The 16,072-nt window shown below is 45.0% G+C and overlaps 1 protein-coding gene across 1 annotated transcript in view; it reads left to right on the top strand.

The window, feature by feature from the left end:
- The first annotated feature begins 7,970 nt into the window (after window positions 1-7,970).
- The window catches only part of TSNARE1 (t-SNARE domain containing 1), a 347,022-nt gene continuing 338,920 nt past the window's right edge, over window positions 7,971-16,072 (top strand). Inside the window, exon 1 of the mRNA XM_062504268.1 lies at window positions 7,971-8,024. The gene's annotated coding sequence lies outside the window, so the exon portion shown is untranslated. The remainder of the gene's footprint in view (window positions 8,025-16,072) is intronic.

The raw sequence follows: 16,072 nt of genomic DNA, 5'->3' as shown, positions 1-16,072 counted from the left end.
CACAGCACCTGGTACCTTGCACCTGTGCTCAGGTGGTTTTTTATCTCACATCCTGCAGGATCTTGCCAAACTGATGGTTTCTGAAAGCCTCCTGATCCTGTTGTTTTGAAAGAGAAGCACAAGTTCAGATGTTTTGAATTTCTCCTAGAAACATTTTGTCAGTATCTCTGTTGCCACCTAAAGGTCCTCCAGAATCGCTGGGGAGTTCAGAGGTAGATCCAAAAGTCATTAATGGAGTCACAGAATGGTTTGGGTTGGAAGAAACCCTAAAGATCATCCAGTTCCAACCCCCTGCCATGGGCAGGGACATCTTCCACTATCCCAGGTTGCTCCAAGCCCCATCCAACCTGGCCTTGGACACTTCCAGGGATGGGGCAGACACAGCTTCTTTGGGCAAACCTGTGCCGAGGTCCCACCATCCTCGTGGTAGAGAATTTCCTCCTAAATCTAATCCAAATCTTTCTGCTTTCAGCTTAAATCCATTGCCCCTTGTCCTGTCACTCCACGTCCTGGTCCAAAGTTTGTCTCCAGCTCTCTAGGAGCTCCTCTAGGACTGAAAGGGTTCTCTAAGCTCTGCCTGGAGCCTTCTCCAGGCTGAACAACACCAACTCTCTAGTCCTGTCTTCATAGCAGAGATGCTCCAGAAGATTTAATTAATAAATCTGTTTATTTTAATTCTTAAAATTGACATCTGCAATAATAGGTCTTTAATTAGATCTTTTAGTAGAATAAACAAAAACAAAAAAAAAAAATCAAAACAAAACAAAAAAAAACCCCACAAAACCTAGAATTGCTGATGATTGATTTTTTTCTGTGAAAGATGACAAATTATATAGAAATATCTACTTCCTACCAGTTTCACATTGCTTCTCCTTTGAAAGAGGATTCATGATGGGAAGTGTTTCAAGGTACCTTCAGACACGTTGTCAGCTTTTCAGTTCTGAACCTTCAGCAATGGAAATAAATGCCTTGAGCTTCCAGAAAACTCACACTGAGAGCTTTCTCCTTTTTTGTCTCTCCTTTTTCTGTCCTAATGTTGGGAGTTTCGGATAACTCAGAGAATCACAGAATCATGGGATGGTTTGGGTGGAAAAGGACCTTAAAGATCATCTTATTTTGACCCTACTGGTATGGGCAGGGATCCTTCCACTACCCCAGGTTGCTCCAAGCCCCATCTTACCTGGCTCTGAACACTTCCAGGGATGAGGAATCCTCAAGCCCTCTGTGCAACCTGTGCCAGGGCCTCATCACACTTATTTACTTCTTCCCTGCTTTATTTACTTCTGTAACTGGAGTAATGTGTCCTGGGAACATCCTTGGAGTTTTGTTTTTTTCCATTTTTAAATATGAGGGTTTTTTTAAAAAAAAAAATTAAGTGTATTTGTATTTCTTAATTTGTATTTTCTTGCTAGTAAATGTAGTATTACTTGATTATTTTTTGTCATTTTCTTTTTCCCCCATGTAGAATTGTAGCAGGGCTTGATGCCTTTTCGAAAAAGACTCTTCCTCCTTGCACAGTCCTGTGCGGATCCAAAAACCATCCAGAGATGAATACAGGCTTTTGTCCAGCCTGTCTGTTGAGCTGGCATCTCTTTATTTTCCCTGACAACTGGAATACAGTTGATCCTGTAAAATGTCTGGGCTTTCTGTCCTGTCTAATTGTGTTAAACTGCATTTGCATCCTAAAGAGAGTGTCTGGGAGAGGATGTTGAAGCTGTATGCATTTTTAAACTCATGAATGCCATCAGTGAAGTCTAAAACATCAGATAACTGACTCTGAAGGCCTTGCTGAAATGCACTGATGCCTTTGTGAGTTGTCTTCCCTGCCCTGAGTCTCCAGATCCTACACGTGTTGCTGTCAGCTGTATTAGGGATAAGGAGGAATCATAACTGTGAAAACAGCCCTGGGGGCTGTAAATATCTGCACACCATCAAGCAAATTTTGCAGTTTTTCAGGAGATCACGTTCTTGTTCCTAAGGCAAGACTTCTGTTGCAGTGCAAGAAGCTGTTGTCAGACCTCTCTTCCTGTGTCAGAGGAACCATCTCTTCTCCTGGTGTTTCTGAGCATGTGCCCTGCCAGCCACTACTCCACCTTTTCAGCAACTGGATATTTGGGCACCACAATGAAAATGCAGTAAAAGTGGAGACAGTGGAAAATATATTCCAGCCAATCACAACTTTTTCTGAAGGTGTGTTCCAAAAGTTTAAAGCATATGAAGAAGGGAAGTCAGCATGGTAGCTGAGCTATTGTGGGCATTGCTAAGGGTTGTTGTTTTCACTTTGCTCCTGGGCATAGTTTTTATCCCTTGACCACACTGATCATCCTGACCTGATCCCACACAGCCTCTTCCATGCAGAAAGTTACAGATTTCTCCTCCTGTGACCTCCTCTGCACATAGGATGGGGACTTTCATGCTTGGCTTTGTAGTTGCTTGGAAGAAACCTTTTTCCGTTCATCATGGCCCTGCAATTCTAGCCTCTGACTCTTGGTGCTGTTGCTTCTTCTCTCGCCTGTGTTTTCTTCTGGGCAAATGGCAGAGCTTTGCTAGTCTGATACCCATGGCCTGGGACTAAAGACCATGTCTCACCCAGGTCCTTGTGTGCACGTGAGCATTTCTGTGATGGGCAGAAGATGATGCTCCCTCTGAGTCATGCAATTGCTGTTTCCTTCTCCAAGAAATCTGGTAAAATCAGCAGAAGTAAGAGGAGGGAAGAATGGAAAGTATCTCTGCATTTCAAAAGAAAAAGCAACAGCTCCCCCAGAGTGGTTGTTTTGGCAGCAGTCTTCATCTCAATTTCAACCCCAAAATAGCCATCAAGTGCAGGCCGCTGTGTTTGCTCTCCTTAAAGGTGTCTGAGAGGGTGTTGGTTTTCTTGCTGTGGTCCTGCTGGTGTGATGAGCCATGAAGGAAATGTCACCCACGAGCTTGAGGAAATAAAAATCAGTTGGGGTTCGCAGCAAGACCGTGGGAATCTTGACTTGCCTTATTGGTGCCTTGCTGCTGGGCAGGGTTTTCACAATGATTTCAGGGCTGTGAGTCAGTGTCTGTCCCGGTGTTCCCTCTGACTGAGCTGCTCATCTGAGTTGGAGTTGCAGTCTGAGACCAGCTGTAGCTCAGATATCAGGGTTTGTCCTGCTCTGGTAGTTCAGTGTTATGTCTTTGCCCCAAACCTCTCTGTTGATGCTACATTGAGGGTAGAGATGTTTCCCCAGGTGGTTCAGATGGAGGGACACGAAGCTGATCATGGAACTTGAGTTATGGAGACAAGCTGAGGGAGTTGGGGTTGTTCAGCCTGAAGACAAAAAGGCTCCAGGGAAAGCTGAGAGCCCTTTCCAGTGCTTCAGAGGGTTCCAAGAGAGCTGGAGAGGGAGTTTGGACAAGGACATGGAGTGATAGGACAACAGGGAATGGCTTCAGACTGAAAAAAGGGCATGTTTATATTAGATAATAAGAAGAAATTCTTTCCTGTGAGGGTTTGGGGCACTGGAACATGTTGCCCAAAAACACTGTGGATTTCCCATCACTGGAAGTGTTCAAGGCCAGGTTGGACAGGGTTTGAGCAACCTAGTCTGGTGTCCCTGCCCATGGCAGGGGCTTGGACCAAGATGTTCTTTAAGGTCCTTTCCAACCCAAACAGTTTTGTGATTCTGTTATTCTCAGAAGTTTTTTCTCCTTAGGGATGCCCAGCCTCATGAGGTATCATTGTGTTTTTGCCCTGAATTTTGTGTTTGCTTCCACCTGTCCCCTGAGGTTTTTGCAGAGATTGAATCAGTTTTCTTCTGGTTTCTGTTTTTTTACTTCTCTCACGTCAGTGTGATGGCACAGCCAGAACATACATGAACTCTTCAGCAATTTTTTCCTGAGAAAACTTTATGGTTGCCTTTTCCTCCTCCAAAATACCTGGAAAACACCATTCATCTGGTTCTCTCAAATAGCCATTTATATTGGAGGATGATTGTCACCCCTGTGCATGGAGGAAACTGCTCTAAAAAGATGCTTTGCTGTGTGTGAGGGAGGGGCTGGTCTGCTGGAACGGACATGTTGGTGGGGCTGGAACCCTGCTCTGAAGCCTGGTAGCAGCTGGAAATGCAGTTTTCCATTAACTCCTTCAGCTGTTGGAGTCTCTTGATGTGACACAGGGAAGTTTCTTCCTGATGTATTTCAAGGAGTGAGGTGAGGGCATGTGTACATTTTAATTTTAATTCTGCATGATGGAAGATGCTCGTGAGCCCATCATATTGATTTCAAAACTCTTTAGGATTGTGCTTATTTTGCTGTAATGCTGCAGTGGATTGGTTGGGGAATAAGCAACTAAAGCAGGAATTTGGGGAACAGTAAAACCAACCACGCAGACATTTAGTCTGCACATCCTCTCAGTAACCCACCTGTGTGTCTTCCTTGACCCTGTTCCTACCCCTAGGGAAAAGGTTCTGACTCTGAAGGATCCCTGTCTTTTGGGTTGGAAGGACTCCAGTTGTCCAGCTCAGCCATCTTCCCCTGGTCCCATCTGCTCATTCATCCTCCAGGAGAAGTGGGGTGGATGTCATGCCAGCAGGAACTGTCATTAGCTATCTTCATGTCTGGTGCCTGGGCATGGCAGAGGTGAAGGCGTGGAGAATTCCCAAAAAGGCAGCTGAGTAATGGAAGGTGGTGGCTCCAGCTGGAGCAGAGGCACCTCCCCAAAAAGGCTGGTCTTTCTCCTCTCCAGTTTCCTTGCAGCTGAGCTTTGACAGCATGAAAACTTCAGGTGACCTCCATGTGAAAGCCTTTGCTTGCTCAAAAAGAGGGAGCTTGTTGCAATCCAGGGATGTCATTTTGGGCTGGGAGGAGGAATGTGAGATCAGCAGGGACAGTCTGTGCAGGACCATGGCTATGGCTGTGAGGTGGCTCGGCAGCAGGGAGTGAGGAAGCCTGGATTCATCTCTCCATATCAAAGATATTGGTACAACAGAGGTATTCAGGGGAGTGTTTTTGTTGATTTGGCTTGGTATTACCCTGGTTTCCACCACAGAGACTCTTTAGATTTTTGGAATATTGAGTACATCACGGTTGTAATGGAGTTTGGGGACATTCCTGGAGAACCCAGGAGAACCCAGCAGGGAAATTCCTGCAGACAGCAGTTGATTGGACATTGTACAAGTGAGATGCAATCTGCGCCTCCACCTCATGAGTTGTGTTGTTGCTATTTTAATTTTACCTTTTTTTTTTTTTAATAAATACTGTGATTTTGTGCTTGGATGACATTTCCCATTCAGAGATGGAGGGGAGGAAGGAATGTGTCACCCACACCCAACGTGCCAGGTACATAACTCAGGAGAATTACTCATAAAACCACAACCTCATTATCCAGCTATGAAGGATTTCTGTCACCAATTTCCTCAGTCTGGCCACAGTCTTGAAATTAATCTCACCTAAACAGTCAGGAGCATTTCCTCTCTCAGTACAGGCAGAAATATTTTTTCCCATGGTTGAATGCTTCAAACAAAGATGATAAAAGGCAAACCTCTCCCAAAAGGCCAAAGTCTAATAATTAAGCTGGTGCATTTGGGGTATTAGAAAAGGATGTTCCCGTCCCTGTTCCAAGCACATGATGGAGTGCACAGCATAGGTGGAGCAGCCTGGGGAGGACTCAAAGCATGAGCTCGAAGCTGAGGTGGTTTCCCCATTGTAAACATCTCAGGAGGAGGGATAACTTCCTCTCTTGGGGAGCAGATAGGATCAGATAGATTTCAGTGTCCTTGGCACTGGTAGGATGAGCTGAGTTTTGGATCTTCTGAAGTACCTGCTGCTGTATTTTTTTCTGCTGCCGCAGGTATTGGCTACTCTGAGCAATATCCTGCAGGAAACTAGGATAGTGAACCTGTGATGGTAAAAATTCAGACCTAAACACACCTCTTACATGTTCCTCATCATATTGTTCCTATTTTTTTTTCCTGGAGCAGAAAAGAATGGCCTGTGAAGTCACAAATTCCCAGCTCCCTCTGTGTTTTGGTTTTCTTTCTAAATAAACAGGGTGAAGGAAAGGGACTCTGGGATGTCCAGGAGAAAAAACATCCTTATAACCAGAGCAGTGATGGTGTGGCTCAACAAGAAGCTGGAACCAGGATGTCCTGGGCCAAACAAGGGGACTGGCAGGCTGCACATCACCATGTCCTGCCCACTCTTCCCAAGCAGCAAGTGGCAGGATAAGAGGAAACTGTCTCAGTTTGCACCAGAGAGGTTTAGATTTGATACTAGGAAAAATTTCCTCGCTGAAAGTTTTTTCAAGCATTGGAAGAGGCTACCCAGGGAGATGGTTGAGTCACCATTCCTGGAAGTATTTAAAGATGTGTGGATGTGACACTTAAGGCTATGGGTTAGTGGTGGCCTTGGCAGTACTTAGTAGTTGAACTAATGAATCTGGAAGGTCTTTTCTAACCTAAATTATCCTGCAACTCTAGGAAGGTGAGAACATTTTTTCTGTAAGCTGCTGGCTATGACTGGTGGCTTTAAAAAGTTTGTGTTTTCCCTTTTATCTTGCCAAAGGACATGGAAGTGCTGCTGGGCGTGTCCCAGCTGTGGGATGCTGAAGGATGAGGTGGATTAGTACTCATCTGCTAATGAAGACCACAGCAAACAAGAAGGGATGGAGTGGGAGGATTGAACTGAGTTGTCCCGTGGTTATTTCCATAGGTTAAATGGGCAGGTCACTGGGAATTACATCCTCCAGATGTAACAACTCAGTAAGATCAATGTTTACAAAACCCCTCACACAACTGGATCCAAATCTTGATTAAACCTCGAGGCTGGTTGTCCCCAGCCTGCTCAGTAGCACACACTCACTTGTTGCACTACCTTTTGATGTTTCTTACTACAAGCTACAAGAAGCTGCTGCTCCGGGAGGGGAAAATCCTCTGTCACAGTGTGTAATTGGCTTGGTGTGTTTGCACAGAGGTCACCAAGGGCTGGGATTGCTGTTCTGCTGCTCTGGGCAGATATAAATCATTGCTGTAATTTTATCTCTGAATTTTTCTCTCTCTGGGGAAATGGCTTTTTTTTTTTTTTTTTACCTGAGCTTTTTGTATAGAAAGTCATTCCTATGTATATAGGAAACATATGGCATTTGTATAGGAAGTATTTATTAATGCATAAGAGATTTTTAAAGTGTTCAGTCCACAGTGATCAGAGCTGAAGGCAGTGTGTGAAGGGCTTCCTCACTGGTGTTAATTGAGCAAAGCAAGAAGGTGTATTAATTAAAAGGCATTTGTGAGCTCTTGAGAGCTGCCTGGTGCTTGTCTAATGCAGGACCTTCCCCTTGGGGCTGTACCAGTGCTTTTTCCTGGCAGCAAAATTGGCTGCTTTTGTAACCAGGAGGTGGTGTTTGTAGAATAAAAGCTAAAATCGGAAATTCTTGGAAGGTAGGAGTGTGTGTACGTGTTTGAAGGCCAGCAGGGGAGAGAAACAAGCTGCTGGTGAGAAATGCCAAGACCTTGATTCAGCAGGGTTCTCCCTGTTCTCTCAAAGCTGACACGCTGAAATGCTTAACTGGATTGTGGCCAGTGTTCCTCCCACAGCAGGTTTGGGATCTTAAAGAAGACTGGACACTTAAACCAGTGATTCCCCTTTTCCATTGACGCTTTTAATTTGTTATTTATTATTTTTGCAGGTGTCCTGCAAACAATTGCAACCCTCTACTTTTGTACTGCTGCTAATCTGGAAATATTAAAACCTTCTAGGAATTTTAAAGATTTATATCAACTTTCTTTTGCAAAGAAGGTGCTGTTCACCATGTTCAGCAGTGATGTTTTGAGGAACCAACAGTTGTTTTTGTTCCTACAAACAAGTTGTACTTGTTCCTACAGCCCAGCTTAGAGGCTGCAGGGTGTGCCTGGATATCAGAACTCTTGGTGCTGATGGTTGCCATGTCCTTAACCAAGACAGTTAAATTTTTTTTTTCCAGTACTTACCAGTTGCCCTGCTTTTTCTTCCAGATTAGAAGAAAGTCTTGTGTGCCCAGGAGAGCAGGACTTGGGAAGCAGCTGGTAAGAGCATATCTTCAGGAGAGGATCACCTGGACATGGAATTATAGGGCTCAGGAGATGCAAATACAATTTCGCCCTTGAGAAACTTCTTTTTTTTCCCCATGACTTTCATTTTACAGAAGTTTCACTCTCTTTTGGACTGAGTTGCCAAAAGGCAGAGCTGGTTTATGGAAGTTTTTGCTGGGGAGGGAATGCTTTATCTTCACTTGTATAGAAAACAACCTTATCCAAGAGTTGTCTCATAGCTTTGGCCATATTTTCATGTTCTCACTGTGTTCTCATTGTGCTGATTCTTTGCTGGTTCCATGTCTTTAACCTCTAGAGCAAACCATGCACAGGGATAAAATAAACATGGAGAATGGCAGTGCTTTGAAACTTGGATGCCTAAGGATGCCAGGCAGAATTTGAATCATGGAATAGTCTGGGTTGGAAGCAGCTTTTGAAGGTCATCAAATCCACCTCCCCTTCAATGAGCAGGGACATATCCAACCTGATCTGCTTGCTCAGAGCCCCAAACCTGACTTTGAATCTTTCCAGGGATGGGGCACCTCCCACCTCTGTGGGCAACATTTTTGTGTCTTACCAAAATCTTTTGTCTCACGTGAACACCCACCCTCTTTCAGTTTGAAACCATTGCCCCTGACACTACAGGCCCTACTGAAAGTCCATCCCCAAATTCCCAGAAATCCCTGAAAATTTTATTGTTCTGTAGGTCTTCAGGTTTAACTTCATGTTCCTCATCTTGGAAGCTCGTGCCAGGGTGGCAAAGCCTTGTTGATCTGCCAGTCAGTGTGAAAGGCAAGCAGGGGGGTGATGGTCCCTGCCACACTGGTGGGATGTTCATGTGTCCATTGGATGCTCAGTGGTCCCTTCCCAGGGAAATTGCTTTTTGCACCAGCAGCAGATCCAGCTGTGGCAGATCCATTAGTGAGCATCACAGCCACAGCCAAGTTCCGCTGGCTTTTTCTGGAACTATTCTGTCTCTCCCACCTGGTTTACCTCCCCTTGGAGACATAGGGAGATTTATAGGACTCCTCCTTGGTGACTCTGGAGACAGAAATTGATTCATTCCCTGCAAGGCTCCTGTTTGGGGAGGGAGCAGTGCTTTGTGTAATTTCCTGTCACCCGTGGCAGCACTGGTGCTGAATCAGTGTGATGGGTGTCCCCTTTGATACAGGTGATGTTTCCCTAAATACCAGTGCTCATTGCCTGTGGATCTCCTTGCAGCAGTACTGAGCAAAGAGCTTTAGTGGTGTTACTGCTGCCCTGATAGTCCCTCAGCATCATGTCTGGCTAAAGAGAGAAAACAAAAACTGTCCTCTCACGAGGGTCTGGGCTGAAAACTAGAGGATTTGGCTTTCAGTACAATGCCTGAAAACAAATTTTGCCGAGGGCATCTTGTCTCAGCTTTACGACTTTCCCTTCCCATCTCTTGCTTTCATGTGCACTTTCTTCTGTGTGGCAGAAAGGAGCAGGTACATGGGAATGTGGCCATGGACCAATGGGTTAAAAAGCTGTAGTCTGCCAGATTGTTTCAGCACTGGGGGAGGGAAATAACTGTGTTTGTGACATCTTACTCTTGGACCTGGAGTCACAAGCCTGGTGCAGGACATCGATGGTGGTGCTGTGAATTGTAAAGAGCACCAAGTGTGATGAATGTGAAAGTCCTGTAGTGCTTTGAGAGCTGCTCTGATGGTGTCAGCCAAGCTGGGGTGAGATTCTCTCTCTCCAGCTGTCATGGTGGTCCTTGGCTGTACTGACAACGTTTTAGCCCCTGTCAATTTGTTGACCTGTCCACTCCTTCACTGTCCCTGTGTTGTTTTTGTGCTCTTGCACACTCATTGATTGGCCTCTCCCCACCCCATGTGTACCAGGGATCTGTTGTTCTCCCTCTCTATCTGCTGCATGATGAGAAATGTGGATGGAAACCCATCGGGGAGAGTCACAGCCTCTAGGTTGGCTGTGACTGTAACAAATCTCACTGTTTGGTAGCCACATGTGCCGCTTTGGGAGCAAAACTGTAGAAGGACATTATTGCACCAGAGAGTCCAAATCTCTTCCTGCTCAGATTTGTTCTTTTTCACGTCCTGATACCCTGGAAATCCAGGCAGTGGAGTTGTTTTAAGCTTTTTCATGCTCTGTGCTGAGTGAGCATTGGTGAAGGCACTTTTGCTGGAAGGGGTGCACAGGGCACAAGCACAAGGTGCTCCCTGGCCCCAGCCCTTCATCCACATGACCAAGTGTTTGCCAGAGGCTGCTGAGGTCTGGAGAGGCCACTCCTTGCTAAATAGACTAGCAGGCTCCCCCTGGGGACTTGGTTCAACTGTCCTGACCTGTGCCTCAGCCATCCAGGTGATGCAAGTAAGAGGTTGACTGGGGCTAAGCTTGTGCCTGGATGTGAGTCTGGCATCAGCTTCACTGCTCAAACTTTTTGTGTGTCATCAATTGGTTTTCTGTCTTTGGCTGATCATTGGTGCTTTCAGTTATAGGCAGAGTAATTTGAAAAGCTGTGTTTTTGTCAGTCATGAATGTACATCTGTGTGCACACAACTATCTGTAAGATAAACTTGTGTCGGTTAAAACAAATGGAGATGTAACATCTATGTGTTGATGTCCTCATTGTGCCCATGTCCTTGCTAGATCTCATTGCATTTTCTCCTGGTCCCCATCCTTCTGATCTTTTCAAGTGTCAGTGGTGAACCTCACAAATGCTGCTTTTAGTGAATCATTCCATCATGTGCTGATTTTGTCTTTAGGGCTGTGAAGGACCTGGGTGCTTTTTTTTTGTCCAAGGGCACATACAAGGGCTCAAAACTGGTGATGAGACAAGAAGAAATGGCCTCAAGTGGTGCCAGGGGAGGTTTAGATTTGATATTAGGAATAATTTCTTCACCAAAGGAGTAGTCAAGCATTGGAACAGGCTGCCCAAGGAAGTGGTGGAGGGATTTAACAGGTATGCAGATGTGGCATCTGGGGACATGGCATAGTGGTGACCTTTGCAGTCAATGCTTGGTTAATGGTGGGACTTGATGATGTTAAAGGTCTTTTCCAACCTAAACAATTCCATGATTCTTTGTGGGCTTCTGGTGGTCTTGGCTTGCCACTGTTCCCCTCGCAGGGAGCTGTTCCTTGTCCTCACTACACATGTGAGCCCTGGCTGTGACACTGCTCTGTGGGATGCCACCCAGTGTATGTGGAAAGGAGAAAGAGAAATTGTGCAACCCTTGTGTGGTGCTCCCAGCCATCAGCATGTGATGTGAGCACCGTGGTGACCCAAAACCCCTTCTCCCTGGGTGGCAGGTTAATTTGATAACTACCCGTGCCTGCCTTCATCAGGGTGTCCTGGCATTCAGTGCATCCCCCTCAGAGCAATGGGCAGTATCATCAGGCTGCTGGCACATTTTGTGTTTTCTCAAACCAGTTTCCTGGCCAGCATTCCAGCTCTGGGGTGGTTTCTGGCCAGATTTCCTCCATGTGGTGGTCCCTGCTCAGTCAGCAGAGCTGGCTTTGCCTCCACAAATCTTGTGGCTCGCATCTTGCTGCTTTCCCCCTGCATCTCAATCCTTGCATTCCTGCAAGAGAACAAGATAATCTCTGTGCTGCTTTTGTGGTAAACTCTCCTCAAAGTGACAGCCCTGGGCAAGGCTGTGGGGATGTGGTGTGCTGGAATGGCTGATTCCCTGGGCTCCCATCCTAATCTCCTTAGCACTGAGAGTTGCTGCTCCAAGCTCCCTCGGTTGTCTTCCTTGAGAAATGCTGCCTCCAAATAACCAGGGATCTGCACAAATTCCCTGGTCTTCCCTGAAGAAGTAGGAAGGTGTTCTCCCACTTGAGCAGTGTGCTTTGTTTTTGGCAGAGCCGAGCATGCAAATAGAGGGAAGGTTTCCATTGTTGGATGTGAGTGCTGCTGTTGGGCTGTGGGTGGTGTCTGCCATGCACTGCATGGGAAGGGGGTTCCTTGTGATTTGGGAGTGCTCCTCAGATGGGGAAAACATGGGTGTTAAGGAAGGATTACTAATCAGAAGGGTGAAAGAGTTGGGGATATTCTGCCTGGAGAAGGCTCCAGGGAGACCTCAGAGCCCCTTCCAGTGCCTAAAGGGGCTCCAGGAAAGCTGGAGAGGGACTTGGGATAAGGGATGGAGGGGCAGAACAAGGGGGAATCGCTTTAAACTGACAGAAGAGAGATTTCAATTAGAGATGAGGAAAAAATTCTTCCCTGTGAGGGTGGTGAGGTCCTAGCACAGTTTTTTTTCAAAGAATTTGTGGCTTTCGCATCCCTGAAAGTGTCCAAGGCTGGGCTGGACGGGGCTTGGAACAAGCTGGGACAGTGGAAGGTGCCCCTGCCCATGGCAGGGGGTTAGAATAAGGTTTTCTTTAAGGTCCCTTCCAACCCAGACCCTTCTATGATCCTATGTGTTTTTCGAGATGTGGGGAAATACAGATAAGTGAAATTACAGTTGTTGCAGTAGCTATTGCTAAGGGCAGCTCCTGGATGTTTGTAATCAAAAAAATGAGATTAATTTCCACTGCATATTAAGGGATTGATGGAAGCTTTCCTGTGCTGTGCAGGTGTTTGGACCCAGCACCAGCACCTGAGAACACATGGATCTAGAAATTAATGTTATTTCCACATCTCACACTCTTGCAGCGTCTCAAGTCACCTCTTTTCCAGCCTGAAAATGTTTTCTTTTTCTTCTAAAGTGTGATGGGGGAAAGATGAAACTGTCCTTGTCCTCCCTCTATCAAATGGCTGACAACTTGTGTTTGGGATTCTGTGATAGAGTTGAGGATTTAATTGGATTTATTTATGCATCCAGTTTTTAAAAGAGAGGGATTAATTTTTCTCTTCTGACCTGGAATTTACAGAAACTCGGGTCCCACAATCAAGAGCAGGTGCCTCCTTGTCTTAAGGCAGAGACATCTGTGAAACTACCTTCATTTCTGCAGCGAGCTGCCAGTGAATCTGTCCCATGTCAGACCAGACTTTTTGGCTGGAGCCTTCATTTTGCAGGGCACATCAGTATATCTTTTAATTATCTGCGCCCCTGGGCCTTGCAGCTTTCTCTTTGCTCCTATTTGCCAGATTTGTGTTTTTTGGTGTGTTTTAAAAACATCTCCCCCTCACACAGGCAGGTTCCTGTGCTGGTTGGGGATAACAGCCTGGAGCTGGTCTTGTGCGAGGTACCAGAAAAAGAGGTAAATCTGCATGTCCCTTTATTTTCCTTAGCAGAGAGGAAGAAGCTGATGTGAGTTACTTCTGCCTTTAGAGATCCAAAAGGCTGAATATATTGATATTTCAGCTGAATGAAATGGCAGCCCTCCAGCTTCCTTGCTGAGAAATTGAGGTTATTTTGTGGATCCATGGTTGGGATTTTTCCTCTTTTTTTCTATCCTCTCACAGTATGTAAAGATGGAGGTACCATGTAAAGGGTGGTGTTAGAGCAGGCACTCTGGGAATCACAGAATCCATAAAATGCTTTGCTTTGGAAGGGACATTGAAGAGAATCTTGTTCCAACAACAAAATGCTCTTCCAAACCTACACAGAGTTCAACATTGTGATCAGCATCCCTCAGAGATGGATCACAATGTTGAACTGTGTGTAGGTTTGGAAGAGGATTGTGTTGGCAGCTACAGAGCAGAGGGAAGGCAAACAAGCAGTGATTGCACAGGAATGGTCTCCAGAGCCCAAAAAAATACTTACCCAGCATCAAACAGTAAGAGAAGGAAACCCTGTGGCACTATCCAAATCTGTTGTATGAATTCCAAGGGAAAGGACATCACTCTCTTCTAAAATGACAGGCTTCCTATAAAATTTGAAATGCTGATGGAACTTGGAAATTCTTTGTGACTTCCCAACTCAGCTTCCCACTCTCATTTTCCAGACAGCTACAACCTATAGCAGGGCAGGAGAGTTCATAAAGTCAAGGAGGATTGGGATAATGAAGGGGAGAGGCCATGGCACAGTGCCTGTCACTTAGGGAGAGCATTTCAGCATTTCAAGATGTTTTGAATCAATGTTTGTGGTTTTGAAGTTGTTTCTGAAGGTTGGTTTATGTCATCAATCACAGTCTCCTCAGCAATGAAATTGCTGAGATGATCTGCTCTGGCTCAAGCTGGCCAGCCAGGAAGGATCTTGTCCTGGGAATTTTTGAGTTAGGACTGTATTTTAAGTTAGAAAAAAACTGTTCTCTGTCTGTTTTGAGAGAGCAGACCGGAAGCAGATAAAGAAATAAATAAAGAAAACCTGTAAGCAGACAATTGTAAAAGTTCGACTTCAGTGCTGTTGTGTGTGAATATTATTCCAAAGGATCAGAGCACCTTTGCCAAATGGGAAGTATTGTCTGTGCCTGCTGGCATTGCTCATTCCCAATAAGGTGCAGTTGTTCAGTAAGTGGTTATAATTTGGGGGGCGAATTATCTAAAAGTGATTAAAAAACATTTTAAAATACCTGTGCTTTCCCATTGAGCTGTTGTCAGGGGCATTGAACAGTCTGTTTCCTCCCCTGCACTTAGAACCAGCCCTTTGTCACACTGGAGGCATTTTTGTAATAAAAATACATAAAATTGCGTCATGTATCGACCAAAGCTCAGTTACCTTAAGCATGTGCAGGATCTCTATTAGCAAACCAAAACCTGTGGCTGGGGACATTGATTTGTGTATGAATTAGTAAATTGGGCATATCACTGTATTTTTAAATAGCTCTATACCCTCCCAGTGCCAGTTAAGGAAAGATGGTATTTCCTTAATTGGAGAAGAAAAATCCTTGTTAGATATGTTTCTTCCCCCCTTCCCCTCTTCCTTTTCCTGTCAATTTCCCTGTCCTTTCCCTTCCTTTTCCTTTTCCTTTTCCTTTTCCTTTTCCTTTTCCTTTTCCTTTTCCTTTTCCTTTTCCTTTTCCTTTTCCTTTTCCTTTTCCTCATTGTCTACAGATTGTCCTTTTTTCCCCTTTTCCTTCCTTCTTCCCTCCCTCCCTCCCATCCTCCCATCCTCCCTTCCCTCTCTACAGTGAAAGCAGGCTAACCAAAGAAACTCAGTGCTGGTAAACTCTACAAGACACAAATCACAGAACAGTTCAAGTTAGGAGGAGCTGTAAAAGGTCACCAGGTCCAGTGATCAGGGACATCCTCAACCAGATCATGTTGCTCAGATCCCCATCCAGCCTGACCTGGAATATTTCCAGTGGTGAAACATCCACCACCTCTCTGGGAAGCCTTTTCCAGTCTTTGCCACCAACACTGTAAAAAATGTTGTCCTTTCATCTAATCTTAATCAACCTTCTTTTAATTCCCCCTCATCCTATCACAACAAGCCCTGCTGAAAAGTTTTCCCCATCTTTCTTGTCAGTGCAGTGGGGGATTTATAGAAGAAAATGGTTCTTAGAGTGTTCAAGGCCAGTTTGGATGGACCTCTGAGCAACCTGACTTAGTGGAAGGTGTCCCTGCCCATGGAAAGGGGGTGGAACTGGAAGATTTTAAGGTCACTTCCAACCTAAACAGTTCCATGATTCTAAATGCTGTTCCTTGGCTGAGGTGAAGTTTTCCCAGACCTGCCCTGTAGAGGCTGTTGGCCTTGACTGGACTAAGTGTTTTTTTTTTCTCTCAAAACCACTCTCACAAATGACATTTCTGATAAACAGCTCAAATTGTCTTTTGAGATCTATATTTATATAATTTACATAGTCTCTGCTGCTGCTATAGGGGAGCCATAATTCAAAGCAAACCTTTCCTGTCTAATTTAGCAGGTACTTAAATATGGTGAGAGATGAATATGGGTGGGAGGAGGGCATTCTGCAGGCTGATGGGATATTTGCAATACACTCTAAAAATTTGGGTTTATAATTATTTATAAGAGAACAAGGAGAGGAAAAAAGCTGGATAGTAGAAAAGTTGACTCACGGTACTGAAGCAATAAACAATTTTCTCCTTAAAAAAGCCCAAAAGTCTGTGTTTTGCAATAGGTTTGAAAGTTAATATTTACAGGACTGGAAGTTGATAGACTTTCTATTATCTCCTAAATGATTTTGATGGGGAAGAGCTTTCTGACTCT

The sequence above is a fragment of the Cinclus cinclus genome, chromosome 1 (assembly GCF_963662255.1).
Source record: "Cinclus cinclus chromosome 1, bCinCin1.1, whole genome shotgun sequence".
Lineage (NCBI taxonomy): Eukaryota > Metazoa > Chordata > Aves > Passeriformes > Cinclidae > Cinclus > Cinclus cinclus.
Note: the sequence above shows the minus strand (reverse complement) of the source record. Positions and strands in the feature narration are given on the sequence as shown.